Source organism: Lithobates pipiens, unplaced genomic scaffold, assembly GCF_037356315.1.
Source record: "Lithobates pipiens isolate NorthernLeopardFrog02 unplaced genomic scaffold, aLitPip1_a1.2 Scaffold_19, whole genome shotgun sequence".
In the NCBI taxonomy this organism is placed as follows: Eukaryota; Metazoa; Chordata; class Amphibia; order Anura; family Ranidae; genus Lithobates; species Lithobates pipiens.
This window is the reverse complement of record NW_027507764.1, coordinates 330675229-330693023: the sequence shown is the minus strand read 5'-3', so window position 1 is coordinate 330693023 and position 17795 is coordinate 330675229. Positions and strand designations below refer to the sequence as shown.

Genomic DNA, 17795 nt, shown 5'->3' with positions numbered 1-17795 from the left:
TATTTACCAGTAGATCTCTGAATTTTTAGGTCACACTACTTGGACAGCTGCTAACGATCAGTCACAAGAGATTCAACAAGGTGCCAATCTGACATCAATATTATGCCAACAGAAGCCATATGGATATTGCCTGGATGATTAAGACATCTGTGAGACATACCATGGAAAGAGTGGCAATTCCTCCACTGCTCTCTCTTTTTCAGAGATTTGTGTGAATATACAGTATTGTATCCCTAAATTCAATATGTTTATCTTTACATTAAATGTTAAATTGAGATATCTGCCCAATGGCATGGAAAAGAATGGGGATTAAGAATGACAAAAATACAACTGAAATATGAAAAGATTTATTTGAAACAAAAAAGAGCTGAAATGAAATAGAAGGATTTCTAAACCGCATAACACACTTTTTGCTACAGGTAAGCCTGTAATAAGGCTTACCTGTAGCTACCTTGGATATCTCCTAAACCTTAATGGTTTACGAGATATCCCCTGTATTTGCATGTGATGACGTCATCGGCACATGCGCCCTGAAGCAAACTGAAGCAATGCCACATACGTGCCATTGTTTCAGTGAGTGTGCCATTACCGGCGGCTCTCGTGCGCATTCATGGGAGTGATGTCATTGTGGCTTGGGCCAATCACAGTGCTGGAGCCCACGATACCCGGAAGTAACTCCAGGAGTGATGTTGGCAGCCGGAGCGGTGTACAAGGACAGGTGCACGGGCATCGATCTCAGGTAAGTAATTCATAATGAGCTAGTATGCTATGCATACTAGCTCATTATGCCTTTGTCTTGCAGGGGTTTTTTTGACCTAAGGTTTACAACCACTTTAAGGGGGTGGGAGGACAGAGCAAGGGTCATGAAAAATAGCAATTATAGAAAGACAGTATGTGAACAGAAAGAATTGAAGAGCTTAATGAGAATGGCAGAAGAACAAGTTAATACCTTTAGGACAGATATGTCTGTGCTCACATATTTTGATAGTGACAGAGAAAATATTTTACAAATACGCCTAACAAAAGAGTCTCAAACTTTCCACATGTTGGTTCAGACACTACTAGTTTTAAAACTATAGCTCCACTTTAATTGAAAACCTGTATTTAAAAACTAGCGCAAACCTATAGTATTATTTTTATTTAAATCTTCATGCAATCATTTTTGGAAAATTGTGCAAAGGCTTTAATATAAAAGCTTAAACAATCAACATGGACAGAACAGTGGATAAGTGGTTAGCACTGTTTCCTCTGGGTACTCTGGTTTCCTCCAACTAACACATGCTCCAAAAACGTGCTGGTAGGTTAATTGCTTCCTATCTAAATTGACCCTAGTATGTGTAAATATTAATGTATCTACTTGCTTGTGCATTAGCCAGCACCTGGGACTCCTTACCTGGAAATCAAGCTATTATCCTAGTGGATTGGCCTGGAGCGGTGGCTCTCTCTTCCTCTTATAAATAAATGTGAATTAGGGGCTATAGATTGTAAGCTCCTTGGGGGCAGGGAATGATGTGACTGTACAATATATATGTAAAGAGCTGTGTAAATTGACAGTTATAGAGCTTTATAGACATCCCATCAATACTGTTCTACATGACAATCTGGTGACTTAATTTCAGTTATCTGGCTTACAAAACACAAGTTTTTTCACAAATGAAAAAGGAGTCAATATTGGGACATTGTTACAATATTTTCTTCCTTACTTCTTGTCACAATCAATTTATTTAATTACCTGATCACAAGTTTTATGTCTTAGCGGGATGCTTTAAGATTGCTTATTCACACTATTCTTTTTGTTTAATCCCATATACTGTATGATATTTTATGACTATTTTATGCATATCTATGTAGAGGTACATTAGGGAGGGAGGGCAGTTCGACAAAGCTGCTGCACCACTTTTCTGGTGATTATTCCTCTTATTAATGTATTGCACCAAATTAATGAATCATTTAAGACACATTAGGTTCTGACAGCAATTCGTGCACCAAATTGAGGTAATTCTAAAATGAACCACTTTTACATTCTGTTGGATTGAATGCATCACCTTTACATTGTGTCACATTGAATGTGCCAAATGTAAACGTAGAGCTAAGAGCTACAGAGAGAAAAACTGGCTCAGACATATTTTGCAAAAGTGTCTCTCATGCACTCTAAAAGTGGATTAGCATGAGCCAAATCCAAGTACAAGTTCTAGACTGGTATATGAATTTGGCACTTTCCTCACCACTTTTAGAATGCATGAGAGACAGTTTTGTAAAATCAGACTGTGCCAGTCTTTATAAATTTCAGGGGTTTATTCTGGACACACGTTAGTTTGATATTATTTTCACTTCAGAAGGATGGTAAAAGTATATAATTAAGTATTTGTCACAGAAAATAGATGAACGCTACACCTTTTTGTTATATTTATTTTATTGTAATTTTATATTATGGTGTGAAAGGTATGAAACATACTTTGTGTGAGCAAGCTGCTCATTTAGTATTTGGTAAATTATTTCCTGGCTGCGCTGAGAAATTATTAACTTTCGTTAATCAAATTTCTTTAAAAAAAAAATCAGCTAGTATGTCTTTAGATTAACTTCTCCACATTAGATGGATAGCACTGGGAGTCAATCAGGCTCCTCTTATTTTCCCAATGCTAGTCTAACAGCATAATCATGCTTACAGATAAAATCACAGGTATGACCTTTTCAATGTACCTGTCTTTTATTGTCTGGATGATAGTCTGAAGGAGTAAAGGTAACTAAGGGAGGTTAATTTTAGCAATCAGTTTTCACTTTTTCTTTAACAATTAGCTTTGCTTACATACAGCAGCAGCACCCTAATCCGATTCATTTGAGCTTGAACAAAAGGATTGTTCAGGTGGCTTTAGAAGTAGCACATGTTTTTCCATCAAATGATAGTAAGCCAACTTTAACTGGCAAAACGGTATTGGTCAGTAGTTCGCTGTAGCTGCCCTTGTTCTCGCTGGTGCAAAACTGGCCTTCCACTAGCCAATTTCTATCAAGCTCCCATTAAAAATGAAAAGACTGTGGACGTTACACTAGGGTAAAATTCGCCAGCAGCAGGACATTTTTAATGAGGGAGAACTGGCTGAAATGTACTAGGGAAAAAGAGTACAGAGAGGTGTTTTACTATTAGAATTAAGAAACTGCAAATGATACAGCAGTGAACAATTGGCCATCAGAAGGACAATCTAAAATAGTAAGCCTAGGTCCAAATACACTAGATCCAGAGAGCACAGGCTGGATCCAGGGCTGCCAGCCGTCAATATTTTCATGGACAGTTTGTAAGCAACAGTCTGTTTTCTCCTGTCTCTTAAAATCTTTGAATGACAGACATTTACCATAAAAATACCCTGGCTGGTGGTGGATACACCATTCTCCAAGTTTGTGACTGTTTCCCAGACCCTAGAAATCTTCCATCACCATTAATCTCTACATAAAGAGGATAGAGGCTGTAGCTGCTCCCCCTTCCATTCTATTTCCTTTGTCCATACTACAACAACTGGCATGCAATGATATGATCTAGTAGATACTATGCTGTGCCTGTAAAGAGCTTGTGCAGACAGCAGATTTGGAATTTATAGTGGGCAACTGATGCTGGTTACTTGCTACCACTACCTGGGCCTGGGGTTAATCAATGCCTGACACTCGGGAGACCAGGTTTATTGATTGAACCTTGGCCCATGGGGGGCCATAATTGGTGAGTGAGCATTCTGTACACTGACCACCCTTTCTCCTTTCTCTTCCTCTCCCTTTTTCCTTCTCTCACTTGCTCTCCCTCCCTCTTTCTTTCTTCCTCTCCCCTTTTCCCCATCTATCCTCCTACTTCCTCTTTTCCTTCACTCTCTTCTCCTCCTCTTTCCCACCTCTTTGCATCTTCCACCTTCCTTCTCTCTCTCACTTCCTCTGTCTCACACTCCCTCACCTTACTCTCTCTCTCTATCTCTCATCTCTCTGCCTTCCCACTCTCCATTACACCTCTTCCTCCCTTTGCCATCTCTTTCTCTCTCTCCCTCTCAGCTACTTCTGGTTTTCTCTCTCTCCATCCCGTCCTCTTTACCCTCTCCCTCACCTCTCTCCTTCTGTTTTGCCTCTTTTCTTTCTTAGTTCTTTTTCTCTTTATCTCTCTCACTGCCTTACCACTCTCCCTTTCACCCCTCTCTCCCTTTGCTCTCTCTTTCTCTCTCTGTTACTTCTCGTTTTCTCCATGCTCCTCTCATCCTTTTTACTCACTCCCCCTCCCTTTTGTCTCTGTCCTTCTTACTTCTTTCTCTCTTTCTACCTTCCCTCTCTCCCTTCCTTTCCTCTCCCTTTTTGCCCTCTCCTAAGATGGGCACATACAAAGTGTGTGGACAAAAGTCTTAGTCCTGAGATTCTTACTGTATGTGAGACTGCCACTTGTAGCACACTAATTGGGAGTATTTTGTGGGTACAAGGTCTGTTGCATAGGTCTTAATTTCTAATATATGTTTCTGTCATATTTCATATTTCTATTTAAAAAAATGTGCTCTGACGGTAATTTTTTTTTTGTCAGTATAAAAAGTTGTGGGGGGTTCGCAACCCTGGCTGTGGCTTTACTAAAAAATAAGATGCTGCAAAGGATACAACAGTGTAAAACTGGCCTGCAGTAACAGGTGCACACTGTTTAAACAGATGGACAGTAACAAATGAATGCTCTACTTTAAGCACCCCAAGGTTAAAAGACCCTATCAAGATAAAAAAGAAATAAAATTAAAGCCCCAAAAGATGACCCCTGAGTAGGGATGGTACCCCCCCCCCCCAATTCGGTTTGCACCAGAACATACTGAACAGGCAAAAAATTTGGCTTAAAGGCTTATAGGACAAGTTATTGTCATAAAAAAATGTTTGGGGACCAGGGTCCTGCCCCAGGGGACATTTATCAATGCAAAAAAGATTTTAAAAACTGCCTTTTTTTCAGGAGCAGGGATTTTATTAATGCTTAAAGTGAAACAATAAAAGTGAAATATTCCTTTAAATTTTGTACCTGGGTGTGTCTATAGTTTGCCTGTAAAGTGGAGCATTTTGCCCGTGTTTAGAACAGTCTCTGCACAAAATGACATTTCTAAATGAAAAAAAGTAATTTAAAAGTACTCGTGGCTATAATGAATTGTCGGTCCCTGCAATACAGATAAATGGCTTTCCTGGGGTGTTAGAAGGGGGTGGGGTCACCTAGGAACATCACCGTGTGGCCCGGCCTCAGTTATATAAGAACTTTCAAAGCAAAGACGCATCATATGGCGGGTGCCTCCCATGGAAGCAGGTCGTCGCAGCTTTGTTTGTTTTTTTCTTTTTCGGTCTGTCGGCATATCGAGAGAAGATGAATGGACTTTGTGGGACATTTTTATATATATTTTTTTTAATAAAGGACTTGTCCCAAGCTGTGTCTTGTACCATTTTGACACTTTTTTGTGAAATGGTAGGGATGCATTTGTACTCCATTACCATTTCACACAGGGAGGAGGCCGAGATCTGGGGGTCCCCTTGTATGGATTTTGAGGTGGACCCTCATGCCATGTTTTTTTACATTTTGGTAGAGGGTTCCCATTAATATCCATACCAGACCTGAAGGGCCTGGTATGGAATTTGGGGGGACCCACACGCAATTTTTTTTTTCAATTTTGGTTCGGGGTTACAGTTAATATTCATACCAGACTCAAAGGGCCTGGTAATGGACTGGGGGGATCCCATGCCATTTTTTTCAATTACTTATAATTATTTTATCTGTATTGCCAGGACTGACAATTCATTATAGCCGCGAGTACTTTTAAATTACTTTTTTTTCTTTATAAATGTCATTTTGTGCAGGGACTGTTCTAAACACAGGAAAATGCACCACTTTACAGGCATACTATAGCCCCCCCCCCCCCCCGGGTATGTAATTTTAAAGGAATATTTCACTTTTATTGTTTCACTTTAAGCATTATTAAAATCACTGATCCTGAAAAAACTGTAGTTTTTAAAACTTTTTTTGCATTGATACATGTCTCCTGGGGCAGGACCCGGGTCCCCAAACACTTTTTATGACAATTTGCATATAAGCCTTTAAAATTAACACTTTTGATTTTTCATGTTAATGTCCCATAGACTTCAACAGTGTTCTGGTGGCTTTCGAATTTGCCCCAAACCCCGCATATTGTTCGGTGTTCGGCAGAACATTCGAACGACCAAAGTTCAGCCCGAACCAAAGCCCACTTGTTCCTTTTTTTTTTTTTTTAAAAGGGAAGACTTAAACCACAAAAAGGTTTGCTATGGATGGGACAGTCGTTTAAAGTGACTGCCAACCTCAGATTAACCATGAAGTAAAATGAAAGCTTAAAAACTCCAAATAATAAGAATAAAGTAAAAGGCCACAAAGTGGTTAATTGCTCAAAGAACTAGCAATCATATTTATAGTACAGTTTGCCCACTGACCCTAATCTCTCTCTATGTAGTTTGTAAGCTTTCCCTACAACAGCTTTTAGTACACTGACACTGGTCCCAAGATTTTTACTGGAGTCTTGAGTTAACTACTGAAATCTTTTGTGATAGTAATGCAGGGTAAGAAAGTCAAGTGAAACCAATGCAAAGATTATTAGCATTAAAAAATGTTATGAGTTAATTATCATAACTATACTTAGCTTAACTGCAGCTTTGTGCTGTTCCGGAGCAGCCCACAGGCCACTGTCACCTCCAATCAGTCAGCTTCCGGGTACCGATATCCAGCTATTTTAATTGGTCAGACCGAGGTGACATCACTTCTGCACATGCATGGGACTTCAACCATCTCGACATTGCTGAAATTGTGCACTGATTTACATATGCTCAGTGCACAGTGGTGGATAGGCAGGTAAGAAACTTTAATGCAGAAGAGACAGAGTATATCTCTTCTGCATTAAAAATTGTGCCTGTTTCCAAACATTTTATAAAAATGAAATTAAAGTTCCTAAGATATTATTATGCTATGTTGCTTCAATGTAACCAATGTAATATAATATTTACTACATTAACACAGTTGGATTTTAGGTTCTAATTTAAACCTTTTATAATACTGCATATATATATATATATATATATATATATATATATATATATATATATATATATATATATATATAAATACATACATTTATAATCAGAAAAATATTATTATACTTAGTTGCTTCAATGTCACGCAGTTGGGTTTTAGGTTTTATATATATATATATATATATATATATATATATATATATATATATATAGATATATATATATATATATATACATATATATATATATAGATATATATATATATATATATATATATATATATATATATATATATATATATATTCTATTATAAAACCACATTTACGGCAACTTAACAACACAAAATGTAATTTATGATCAGGAATATTTCTAACTAGTCTAGGTTTACTTCTAAATCTTGTGTTTAAAACTTAATTTTATTGAATTTTAAGGTGATGCATATACTGCCTGTTGGTAGGTTGAAGGACAAGTCATTTAAATACTTTAATGTACTGTAGCAGTGTCCCACTAGGCATACTTTGAAGTACCACATTATTAAGATCAAATGGAAATTACCAAGTAATGAAATTGAGAGTATATAAAATGTCCATATGGTTTAAGCAGGAGATAACACTGAAACAGAAAGTTAGGCAATGCGATTACCTCCTGCCTGTGTACATATGAATACATAGCATAGCGGATCATGAATGACATGTGGACCGTGTGAGTTAACATTACTGCAAAGCTTTTAACTTCCATTTAGCCATACTAAATTGCACCAATGAATACATAGATATATAAAAAATTATACAGCATGAGTGCAATAAAAAATAGCTTAATGGGGTATTATGTATTCATGCACATACACTTATAAACTGGCTAAATTAAATTGTTTCCATTTTACTTTTAAAAGGTTTATGGATTGAGTTAACATAAATGCACTGTGTTCCATTTTTCTTTTAGCCATTGTTTAGATGCTGAATGAAGACATTTTATTTTTGCTATCTAAGATTTGCAGGCATGAAATAGATATGCTGTAAATATGACAGAATATGTGATAATATCTTCTGGTCTTAGAAACCAAACGGACTAGGAATTGAACCAAGTTTTATTTATATTGCCATGTGTTACTTGTAGCTGGTGGCTATTTTTCACTGAAATAAAAAAAAAGTTTAAGGGACGCATTGCAGTTTCGAAACTTACACCATCGTTTCAATACAAACACCATAGGGGGAATTATTCTAGTGGGGAGAGACACTCAGTAAAAATCAGACAGGAAACCTAACCTTTTCTTACTTTATACAAAAATAAATAAAGTTGTGGCTGGAGAGGACTTTAATGGTCTGGCAATATTACGATGGTGCCAGTTGTGGCTTAAACACTGGCTGCAATATTTTTATGGCATTCGAATTTTTGCGGTCATTGACTAGCACTCAATACACTGATAAGATATAGCTATCCATTGTTAAAGTTGCTATATAATCATACACTCATTGCAACACTCCATATAATACAGATTTAAGTTTGAATGCATCTTAATAAATTTAAATCCTAGTCCTAATGGTTAGAATGAACAAGCTTATTTGGTTCTTAGTAATGACAAATCCAATAACTACAAAGCCTACCCCTATTCTTACTATTCATATAGTCCACTCATAAGACACATGTTCTCTCTCTCTCTCTCTCTCTCTCTCTCTCTCTCTCTCTCTCTCTCTCTCTCTCTCTAGTCTGCTGTGTATAGCAACCCAATTCTCTGAGAAAGAAAGGATGTTTTTATTAAATTCAGATTTGTTCACATATTTCACTTGGTAGAAGAAATATGTAGCTTGAAGGTTGTTGATCAACTAAAGATGCAACATAAATCAGTGTGCTCCTTTCTTTTCATCCATATTATTCCAGTTTATAAAAGTAGTATGAATTTTTCTACATTCTTCAGATGATAGTGACTTCTAATGTGATGACATTCTTATTCCTTTCGGTGACATGAAATAAATCAAAATACCTTCCCAGACACTGGAATCCCCTACTGTGATAAGGCATTGTCCCTTATACATACCCTGTGCTCCTTTACCATATACAGATGGGTGAATGTCTGGCAGTACAATATTATTATTTTTCCCATGTAATGGGACAAAGGTGTCTATTATCTGGATAGTAGGCCATCCTCTTTACACGGCTGTGGACTATGCTGGAAAAAAAGCTCCCCAGATTTATCAAACCTCACTCATGCTATGGGGTTGCATTACTAAAGGCAAATATGCTGTTCACTTCTGCAAGGGAAGTTGCATTGTGCAAGGGGATTTGTCCCAGAGCTCAGTAAATGAAGTGAAATTTCACTTTGCAAAGAATACCCAATTGCATGCAAGGAAAACAAAAAGAATGCATTTTTGCTTGCATGTGATTGGATTTGCCTCTAGTAAATAAACCCCTATGATCAAGCAATGTCAAACTGCAGTCATGCAAGAAGAAGGCATAATATATGTTTTTAAATATGGTAGGTATGTATTTTTAAATCCTTCTTGAATTGCCTCAAAATTGTCCTGCTTTGTAAATCACCCACCCTAAGTCATGTTCACTTCTCATAAAATGTTTGTTCCTCTGCTTCTAGTATTACACTGAATCAGAAAGAGGAAAGTAATAAACAGAGTGATCCATCAATTTTCTTTTTTCTCCACTGTTTGTAAAAAAATATCAGTTACTGACAACATGAATTGAAAAATATCCTGGTGAGAGGTTATGTCCCTGGCTGTACATCCTCTGTTACTAAAATCATTGATTGGCATGCTAACACCTTTACTTACTGCAGTTGAATAAACAGCTGCTATTGCTTTGTCAATCATCTGGATACACATCCCTTCACTAGCTAGCATTTTAACTTTTATTGTTAAAAAGAACCTGTCAAGATAGAAATATAAGGGTTTCCACTGTTGACTTGTTTTGAAGGAACAGGCTCTGGGGCAGTCATCATTATTTCTTTACAACTTGCTGAGTCTCTGACCTGGAACCAGCATGTATATATTTGATGTTGGAGCTCTTGGGATAATAGGTAACTTACACAAAAACACACACATACACACCAATGTTTTGTGATGATGAAGGTGATCAGCTATACCATTTATGTGTGACTATGCATATAGCTGGTCATACGCTGTGCAAATTTCATTTGGTTCCTGATGAGCAGGCAAATATTTGCCTAATGGATAGCCCTGTCAGCCCCTCCCTGCCCAACATCCTTCAGAATCAGTATGCAATATCCTGGCATGGAAGATTCTTCCGCCAACGCTGTTAGAGTTTATAGGGGAAACAGTTCAAATTCTATCAGTGAATGGGCAATTTAAAGCGTAGCTCCACCTAAAAGAGGAAGCTCTGCTTGTTTGCTTCCTCCTTTGCTCCACTGGCTAGCCATGAAGGCCCTCTGCCTCACTCACAAATGTACACAAGGAAAAGCCCCGCAATACCTCTGCGACAAAATAAAGCACTACATCCCAGGTCACACTCTCCGGTCAACTAACCAGAACCTCCTCCACATCCCCAAGACCCATTATAAATTAAAAGGCGAACAAAGGTTCACAGTCCAAGGACCACAGCTATGGAATGCTCTACCCACGGACATCCGCTCAGAATAAAACTACCTGGCCTTCAGGAAGAAGCTCAAGACCCATCTCTTCTGAAAACCCAGATGGACACTGGTGGCAAAAGCGCCCTGAGGTGATTTAGATTGCATATGTAGAGCTATACAAGTTATTCATTCATTCACTGCCACATTTGGCACCTTTCGGGGATCGAGAGGGAGCGGGTATCTATTTTTGGCCCCTCATCTCCTTCTACCGCTGATGGGCCATTCAGAAAGCACAGCGTGCTTCGTGCATGTGCAGTAGGGAAGCGGCTGTGAATTTGTTAAGGACTTGGCCCAAATGGTGTCATACAAAGTGATAGTTTATCTCTGACAGAATAAGGCCATGTGACAAAGGATGATGAAGGACACAGAAGCACTCAAAAACTTTTGTTGGATGAATGTCAAAAGTATTCTCAATGGGTGCTCTCCTTATCCTCATATTTTCTCCAATACAATGACACCCTAAGACAGTCAGGCCCATCTATTTGCCAAAATGCTATATATATTTTGATTGGGTATTTTAGTAATAGTTACAGCATTTTGGCCACTAGATGAAGCCGACTATAATAGGAAGTCATATTTTCAGAGAAAATGTGGGGAAAATTGGTGGAACCCTGGGAAATGCTTGTGACATTCATCCAACAAAAGTTTTATAAATAGACCCTAAGTTGCCAGGTCAACCACTTCTCGGGGACCTTACACCTTACACAGAGGCAGACTGGTGCAAGGTGCTGGGATGCTCTCTGCACCCTGCAATGAAATCAATCACATACTGTCAAACTAACCTGTCATGGTTCAATGTCACAATGGAGAGTAATTGATGTGGGAGCAGGTGATCAGGTAAGAAAACATTGAGTGAGGTTAAAAAAGACTTGTCACTGACCACCAAGGTGGCTTTTTAACAGCACCCTCCTGACAAGCAATCTGGGAATTAACAGCACTATCAATAATCAATGGGGGAGGGGGGCACTGCCCACCAATTTATCCACCCCTTCCCTGCCAGTGACATTTATACTGTAATCGGTGACTATTTTTAGCTCTGATCGCTGTATAAATGTCACTGGTCCCAAAAAAGTGTCATAATTGTCCGATCTGTTGCAGTCCTGCTAAAAATCGCCATTACTAGTAAATAAAAAATAAATAAACAATAAAAATGCCATGAATCTATACCCTATTTTGCTATTTTTTTACCAAAAATATGTAGAAGAATACATATTGGCCTAAACTAACGAAGATGTTTTTTTTGTTTTGGATATTTATTATCGCAAAATTGTCGCTCTTTTTTTGTTTATAGCGCAAAAAAATAAAAACCTGCAAAGGTGATCAAATACCATCAAAAGAAAGCTCTATTTGTGGGAAAAAAAGAAGGACATCAATTTTTTTTGGGTACAATGTCGCACGACCACACAATTGCTAGTTAAAGCGATGCAGTGCCGTATAGCACAAAATAGCCTGCTCATTAAGGGGGTAAATCATTCCGGTCTTTAAGTGGCTAATTATACGTGCCCCCATTTTTTTTTTTTTTTACATACAGTATCTTTCTTTTACTCAGTCAGCAGTCTCCTGACAGCACCAAACATACAGTGCCCGTTTTTCTAGTTCCAGCTGTAGTTCACTCACCACACTTATCACATGCTCAGCACCTTCTCCATTCATAAAATTCATTGCATTTTTTTCAATAAATACAAGGCACTCTGTGATTGGAAAAGGAGGTAGATGAACGACATAATCCTCCCTCCTCCTATCATAGATCGCCTTGGATTTTTTGAATGAAGAAGCTGTTTAGCAAGGGACCCATAGTAATCAGAGTATAGCAGATGGTACTACAAGTCTCAGCACTGGACATTTGAGGTAGATTTACTAAAATGGGTGCACTCAGAATCTGGTGCAGCTGTGCATGGTAGCCAATCAGGTTCTAAATTCAGCTTGTTCAATTAAACTTTGGCAATACAACCTGGAAGCTGATTGGTCTCTATGCAGAACTGCACCATATTTTGCCCTTTCCAATCTTAGTAAATAAACCCCTTGGTGCCAACAGGCAACTGCTGCCTGGATAACAGTGAGATATGTAACAAACACTACAGCAGCCAGACATGGGGAGCATTTCATTACAGCTAACTTATTTTTATTGTGCAAATGGCCAAGAATACTATTTGGACATACTTAAGCTTTAAGTCCATGGTGGTGTAATCAGCCACAACAACGACACTGCATAGCTAAGAGATTATTGCATATGTCTGGCTGCAATTCATCAGCTCAGCTTAAAGTGTCCCTGGAAATCATTTTATTTATACACCATATCTGTGTAGCGTTGATATATTGGAGTGCTTTGAAGAGTACATAGAAGAATTGACATCAGTCCCTGCCCCCAGAAAAGCTTAGGTCCCTACCACACTGATAAAAGAACACACTCTTTCCAGCTAGTTTGGTCAGAAGCCAATTAACCTACCAGTATGATTTTTGGATTATTTTTTTTTACACACTGGCAATACTAAACATACAGGCATAAAGAGAACTGTAGGGTTTTGGGTTAAGCATACAATTTATTTTGAGAGAAAACAGCAATTTATTCTCATCTCTTATCTGTAAAACTGTCACTTGCAGATGCTAAAGCTTTCTTAAAACGCAAAGTGTACATTTAAAAAAAAAAAAAATAGAAAAAAAATTAATTAGACTTGCTTAATATATAATATTATCATATCGTCTCTTAAATGTAATGAGCAATGGAAATGCACTGCTATTAATTTCAGCATTTTCTTGACAGTCCACATACAAAACACTACTGATGACAGAGTCCCCTATCAGAATAAACAATTAAGCGCATAATTATTCCAGTCAGATCCCATACAATGAAATCTTTATTCCGTGTTTACAGCAAGCTTTGGCAGAGATTGCCTGACAGTTTTTTTTTTTTTGTCAAACTGAGTCTAGCTGGACCCTTTGGCTTCCCTGAGAATCAGCTGCCTGCATTTTTTTTTTTTTTTTAAGCAGCGCCGTATTTCCCTGCCAATAATCTGTTTCGACTCTCTCTGTGGAGTAAAATGTTTAATGGTTAAAAAGTCCTATTCTATTCCATTCTATTACTGCATAGAGCATGTCTGATAACTGCTCTTAACAACTGGATTCAATTTCTCTTCTACTAGCAGACAATTTTTTCCCCTTTTATTCGCCCTGCTTGGTACCAATCTTTCAACATAATCAGAGATCTATTGCTTTTCTTATCAATCTCTCAGGAACAGGGTGACCTGGATATTACCACTCGGGGCTCTGCGGGAATATATTTCAGATGAAAAGTTAACAAGTACAAGTCAATAACTTACAGGTAATGGGAAAGAGTCGCAGGGAGTACAGCAAAGGTCGACATGCCCCTCTGCATAAAAAAGTAGATAAACCAATGCTCATTGGGAAGTTGAAGAAACTACTTTTCTGGGTATTATTGAAAAGTTGGGTATTTTATGTAATGGCATTTAGCTATCCAAACCATTACAGTATTGCAGCTTATCTGTCCTTAGATATCGTGGCTGCATTTGTTTTTTTTTCGTTTTTTTTTTATTTATGTCAACCCACTTCCTGTCCTATGGTGACAACCATGCTGAGCAGTCTTGTCACCTTAGGGCAGGGAGTGTGTCCGCACTATATAACACTGTGTTAGGACTACATAACGTTTACCTCCATATCATAGGGATGCGTTCTGTAGCGCACAGAAATAACAGAGTGTTGCTTATTTATAAGACGTTTTTATATTTCTTTCAACCTCATAATCTTGCCAATTATGTCAAGTTAAGTCAAGTTAAGCTTTATTGTCATTCTAGTACACGTAAAAACATACAGTAGAACGAAATGTTGTATCTCGCAGGGCCACGGTGCTACATATAAATTAAACATAATTATAAATAAATATACAAAGAATAAAAACACACTTCTTATCCTAGGGTGACAACCATAATGGGCAGTCTTGTCACCTTAGGGCGGGGAGTGTGTCAACACTACATAACACTGTGTTAGGACTACATAACGTCTGCCCCATAATAGAGGGATGTGTTCTATAGTGCACAGAAATAACAGAGAGTGATGTTACTTTATAATGCTTTTTTTATATTTATTTCAACCTGGTAATCTTGCCAATGACACACTTTGTGACATAGGGTGACAACCATAATGAGCAGCGCTGTCACCCTAGTGCAGCGCTGGCACCCCCGGGTGTGTGTTAGCCCAAAATAACACTGTGCTAAGGCTAAATAACACCTCCCCCACTTCCTCTTAACAGGGGTGAGGTTTTAGCAGTCCACAGATATAGCAGGAAACAATGTTAATTGATAACACTTTTTTATTTATTTATTTCAACCTGGTGATCGTATCATTAACACACTTTGTGTCCTAGAGTGACAACCATACTGAGCAGCATTGTTATCCTAGCACAGGGAGTGCATTAGCACTATGTAACACTGTGTAAGGACTACATACCACCTGCCTCCATAATAGGGGGAGGTGTTTTGTAGTGTAGAGAGATAACAGAGAGTGATGAGAACTGATAACACGTTTTTATATTTATTTTAACCTGGTAATCTTGCCAATGCCACATTTCTTGTCCTAGGGTGACAACCATAACGAGCAGCGCTGTCACCATAGGGCATCGTTGGCACCCTAGAGCGTCTGTTAGCTCGACATAACACTGTGTTAAGGCTAATTAACACCTCCCTCACTTTTCCATAACAGGGGAGATGTTTTGTAGCCCACAGAGATAGCAGGGAGCAATCATAACACTTTAAAAAAAAAATGTATTCCAACTTGGTGATGGTGTCATTAACACACTTCTTGTCCTAGGGTGAAAACCGTGCAGAACAGCACCATCATCCTAGCACAGGGAGTGCGTTAGCACTACATAACATTGTGTTTGGAATACATAACATCTGCCTCCATAATAGGGGGATGTGTTCTGTAGTGCACAGAGATAACAGGGGGTGATGCTAACTGATAACACTTTTTTTAAATTTATTTGAACTTGGTGATTGTGCCATCAACACACTTCTACTCCTAGGGTGACAACCATACTGAGCAGCATCATCATCCTAGCACAGGCAGTGAGTTAGCACTACATAACACTGTGTTAGGACTACCTTCCACCTCCCTATTTTCTCCATAACAGGGGGAGTTGTTTTGCAGCATACTGAGATAGCAGGGGGCAATGCTAACTGATAACAGTTCAGAGGCACACAGCACAGGTTATCAACTTTGCAAGATTTCTGACAGCTACTTTTTTTTTTTTTTTGCACTTGTCCAACAGATATAATTAAATATTTAAGTGGTATATTTAACAAATATATATTATATATATTAGTATATATATAAATAAAATTGAACAAACAATAATAATAAAAATAAGAGTTTACATATAGGTTAAGCAAGAACGTAAAGCCCTATAGGAATGCCCGTGTCAGATGGGAGCTGTCCAGGGTGCTGAAGTCAACACCTTAAACTTGCCTGATGCATTTCAATCTACACATATTGTACATAACCCACACATTTAAAGAGGCTTCCCCCTTGTGTCTGATCATTATGTATTCCAATCCCAGATTCTATTGAACTAACATAAAGAGCTACCTAGCATTGCAATGCTTTGCCATCATGATACCTTAGTAGACCCCTGGCATTCCTATGTAACATAGCTTAAAAAGAGAAGGAATAAAAACTTATTTACCTGATGTCTGATGACTTCTTCCAGGGATTTTATGTCCTCCTGCTTGTCTGGGAAATGTTCGCAAGGATCCAGCAATGTACCTGTGACTGTGAGCTGCTTGTACAGAGCAAGCAGAGTGCTGCCTGTGCCCTGCCTGCTGCCCACTCCTCCAGGCTCCTTTGCAATCCTCTGTGTGTGTTCTCAATGTCTAGCGATGGCTGTGAAGGCTGCAGATCGATAGTGTACACTAGTTTGGTGCACGCACCCTGCTCACTCACATGCTCTCCCTCTCTCTTTCTCTCTAAGTGGATTCTGTCTGCTTGTGCCACAGCTTCTCATTCTCCTGCTCATGAATATTCTGACAGAGGTTAATGCTGCTCAAGTAAATTGAATTAGCCAATTGGTGCCAAGAGCTGCACTCCTTCCTTCTCAGGAGGTGTCTGGACCAGCACCAGATGGAAGTCATTAGTGTCCAGTTTTCAACCCCCCCCCCCCCTTTTGGCTCAGTCCCTGCAGGATTGTTTTATTGGACACCTCAGGGTGATCCCCAAGGGAGGGATGGAGCTTAAACATTGCCTTCACATTGCTCTAAGTAAGAAAGGCAGCTGCCTGTTACAGGGAAAGAGAAATTGTTCAAATGGCTTTCTCAGGAGGATGAGCAGACTCCCTTTCTTGTTACAGGATCACTTGCTCTATTGATTTTGCTTTGCGAGACATGACATTTTCATAGTTAAAACCATAACTACACGCAGACTCCTATGTCATTTACACAAGTCAATACCTAGCAAGTGTACATTGCAATCAAATACACTAAAGAAGCAGTTAAAGTCACTGTTTGTGACTGCATTGTATTATTTGGAATGTTATATATATGTGTGTGTGTATAGGCTTGCGCAGGGTGTGTGCCGGTGTGCCTGGGCACACCCTAATCACCCCGTGTGGCGCAGATTTCAGATTGATAGTTCACCAAAGCACCTAGACAGGGCTACTAAAAGCAATTGTAAAAAATAAAAAACAAAAATAGAAAACTACTGACACCATCCACTGCCCTACTGACAAGTCTCCTGCTCTGCTAACACTGTCCATGCTTTATTACATTTGAGGTGCACACCCTAATGCAATAGGATGTGCACACCTATGATATACAGTATATATATATATATATATATATATATATATATATATATATATATATATATCATAGGTGTGCACATCCTATTGCATTAGGGTGTGCACCTCAAATGTAATAAAGCATGGACAGTGTTAGCAGAGCAGGAGACTTGTCGGTAGGGTAGTGGATGGTGCCAGTAGGTTTTTATATATATATATATATATATATATATATATATATATATATATATATATATATATATATATAAGCAGGGCCCTCCTGTACCTTTTGTATCAAACTGTACTGTAATTGTGATCCCCCCCCCCCATTGTAAAGTGCTGCGTAAACTGTTGGCGCTATATAAATTGTGTATTATAATA

At 38.4% G+C, this 17795-nt stretch overlaps 1 protein-coding gene across 1 annotated transcript in view; it reads right to left on the bottom strand.

Annotated features, from left to right (window-relative positions):
- Nucleotides 1-16742, bottom strand: part of CDH20 (cadherin 20) — a 545380-nt gene extending 528638 nt beyond the window's left edge. The window contains exon 1 of the mRNA XM_077492049.1: nucleotides 16326-16742. The gene's annotated coding sequence lies outside the window, so the exon portion shown is untranslated. The remainder of the gene's footprint in view (nucleotides 1-16325) is intronic.
- Between the last annotated feature and the right edge of the window lie 1053 nt (nucleotides 16743-17795).